Source organism: Phodopus roborovskii, unplaced genomic scaffold (assembly GCF_943737965.1).
Source record: "Phodopus roborovskii unplaced genomic scaffold, PHOROB, whole genome shotgun sequence".
NCBI lineage: Eukaryota > Metazoa > Chordata > Mammalia > Rodentia > Cricetidae > Phodopus > Phodopus roborovskii.
In genome coordinates, this window is record NW_026126549.1 from 5360727 (window position 1) to 5363743 (window position 3017).

Here is a 3017-nt window from a genome sequence, read left to right on the forward strand (position 1 = left end):
TAAAGAGTGAGACTTCAACATTGTGAGCTAAGTAGTTTGCTTTTTTTTTTTTATGCATTCCTCACGTTGTTATAGCAGTGGAAAACAGTCTAAATCAATTCTATAAGAATTTGTGTTGTACTATTTTAGTAGTATATTGAAAATTCTGATATATTGAGTTTTCATTCTAATTAATTCAAATTAATTTTTAATTTCCCCTTTTACTTTTTTTCATCAACCATTGGCTGGTGTATTATTTAGTTTTGAAATCTTTGGGAGATTTCCCAGAGATAATGCCAATATTGATTTTTAATGTAATTTCATTATTTCAAAATGCTTTATTTGGATTTTCTTGAGAGCTTGGAATGGAACTCAAGGCTAAGTAAGCATTTTACCACTGACTGAGCTGTGTCTCCAGACCGTTGACTTGACTTACATCTTTTCAATTTTATTGAGAGTTATTTTCTGATCCAAAATATGCCCTATCTTGCTAAGTGTTTTAGGTATACTTTAAAGGAATATACTCTGCTATTGTTACTTGTTTTATCGATATCAGTCAGGTCAAGAGGCCTGTGTTGCTTCAACATTCTGTATCCATATTAGTTTTCTGATCTATCAGTTGTTGAGAGGAGTGTTGACATCTCCAAACATGACTGTAGAGTTTGCCCATTTCCTCTTTCATTTATTTTAGCTAGTTTCCTTCCTTCCTTCCTTCCTTCCTTCCTTCTTTCCTTTCTTTTTGTCCTTCATTTCTTCCTTCCTTCCTTTCTGTTTTTCAAGTTCTATAGCTGTGACATATTAGCATTTGGGATTGTTATTTCTTCTTAGTGAATTGGTCCCTTCATCATCACCTTTTCCTTAGCATTAGCTTGGCATGTACTTTTACATCTTTGAACTTTTATCCCAATTGTGAGTTTACCTTTAATGTATGTTTCTTGTGGGAGTCATGTAGTTGGGGTTTTCAAAGAATATTAAATTCACAAATCTCTGTCATTTTTTAAGCCTACAGCACCCAGTATTCCCAGGTGGTCTCCTATCCAAGTACTAACTAGGCCAGAACCTGCTTAGCTTCTGAGATCAGATGCGATCTGGTGTGTTCAGGGTAGTATGGCCTTAGATACAAAGCTGTCTTAAGTGCAGTGTTTATGCTATTCACAATTACTGAGTTTTCTAATGTAGTTGGGTTTAAATCTTTTCTTATTTTTCTCAATTATTTTTGTTCCTCTAATCCAATATTTTAATGCCTTCAACATTGGATATGTTTTATCACATTGTTTCACCTACCTTTCTGAGCACTGAACTATCATTCTCAGTTCTGTTGTTTTGATGGTTGCTGTGGGGTTTGTAGAATGTATATTCAATGAATTACAATCTGTTTCTTGTGATCTTATGCTTCTTGATGTATGTTACCAAGATGTCATAATAGTAGGATTCCATTTTTTGTCTGTCAGTTTGTGATAGGGTTTTCAAACATGTCACATGTTTCTCCTGCATACTACACTGATACTGTTTTATGTAAATACTCAATAATATCCAAAAGAGATTTGAGTAATACCAATGAAGTTTTTATATATGCTCATATTGTCACTATCACTAATGCCCTAGGCTTTGTACCATAAACACATTTTTCTATCTGCTATCATTTTATTTCTTTTTAAAAAGTTCCTTTAATATTTCTTAAAATGCAAGTCTTTGGTCTTTGAGTTATACATTATTTCAGCCTTTACCTGACTCACTGTGTGTGAAATCCTGCACTGACATGGAGCTATATTTCTATTAGCCTATTACTTTTGACAATAAATCTGTTGCCATCTCCATGTATGTTCTGTATGCATGTATCTTTCTAATTCTGGACATCTTTAAAGTTTTTCTTTTTAACCATAGTTTTGTGATGCTGTGATGTGCATTGAGATGAACTGTTGGCTCTATTTTTCATCAAATTTGGAAAAAATTAACCATGAATTCTTCCACATATTTCTGTCTCTATTCCTTCAAGCATTTAGTTCTCCAAAGGCTCAGCAATGCTCTGTCCCACCTTTAAGGTTTGGTTTCCACTCCCCTTTACTTTGGACACCTGTATTGTAGTTTTTAAGTTGATTTTTCCTTTTCAGCAGTGTCTAATGCTCCGCTAATCATATTTACTATATTTTTTTCATTTCAATATTTGTGATTTTTATCTCTACAGTTAAGTTAAACTTAAAAATCTTTATTTCTTTTAGAGTTCTATTTATTTTCTGGACTTTTGAAACACAATATTTGTAACTACTATAATGGCTTTGATCATTAGCTTTTAGATCAGCTTTAAACCCCTTTACAATTTATATTCTACTCTTTTTCATGATGGGTACATGTTTAAGAGTTGACAGGTACTAGGAAGTCTCCCTGACTTCCTTACACTTTGCTGTCTTGGAAATATTTTTTAGCTTGCTTTTGGTGGGATACATGTTCCTTGGAAACAATGTGATCTATTTATGTCTTTCTATTAAAATTTATTCAGTGAAACCAAAATTCTATTCAGTCCAGAAAGAATGATTCTTGTACCTACAGACTTTAGAGTTTGAAGTTCTTTACTGGGTACTCCAGGTTGCCAGAATGTTTTAAGTTTGGTGGAAGAGAGTCTGTACTGTCCCTGGCTTGAAGCAAATGCTGGTCATTCAGTCTCTGTGTGTGTTCTGTAGTTTCATCTTGTCCCTAAGACAATAAGTATACTGTGAAATAAATGAGAAGAATCCTCTGCAGGTCAGAACACTCTGTCCACCTCTTCTTTCCAGTGCCATGTTCTTCAAAATAGTAAACTTGGTCTCTCCAAGAGGGTCCTGCCACTCTCAGCCCTATCTCCTCCAGTCAGAAAATATCTTCATATTTAAATGAATCCACTCTCTTTTGGCCTTCTAGTGTGTGTGGGGGGGCAGTTAGCAAACCAACACCCTCTTCCCCCATCTGTGGTGATTTAAATGAAAATGTCTCCCATAGATCCATAGGGAGTGGTACTATTAGGTGTGTGGTCTTATGGGAGGAAATGTGTCACTGGAGAGTGG

The 3017-nt window shown here is 34.6% G+C and overlaps 1 pseudogene; it reads right to left on the minus strand.

Moving 5' to 3' along the window:
- Nucleotides 1-979: 979 nt before the first annotated feature.
- On the minus strand, nucleotides 980-1098 carry LOC127234318 (uncharacterized; annotated as a pseudogene).
- Between the last annotated feature and the right edge of the window lie 1919 nt (nucleotides 1099-3017).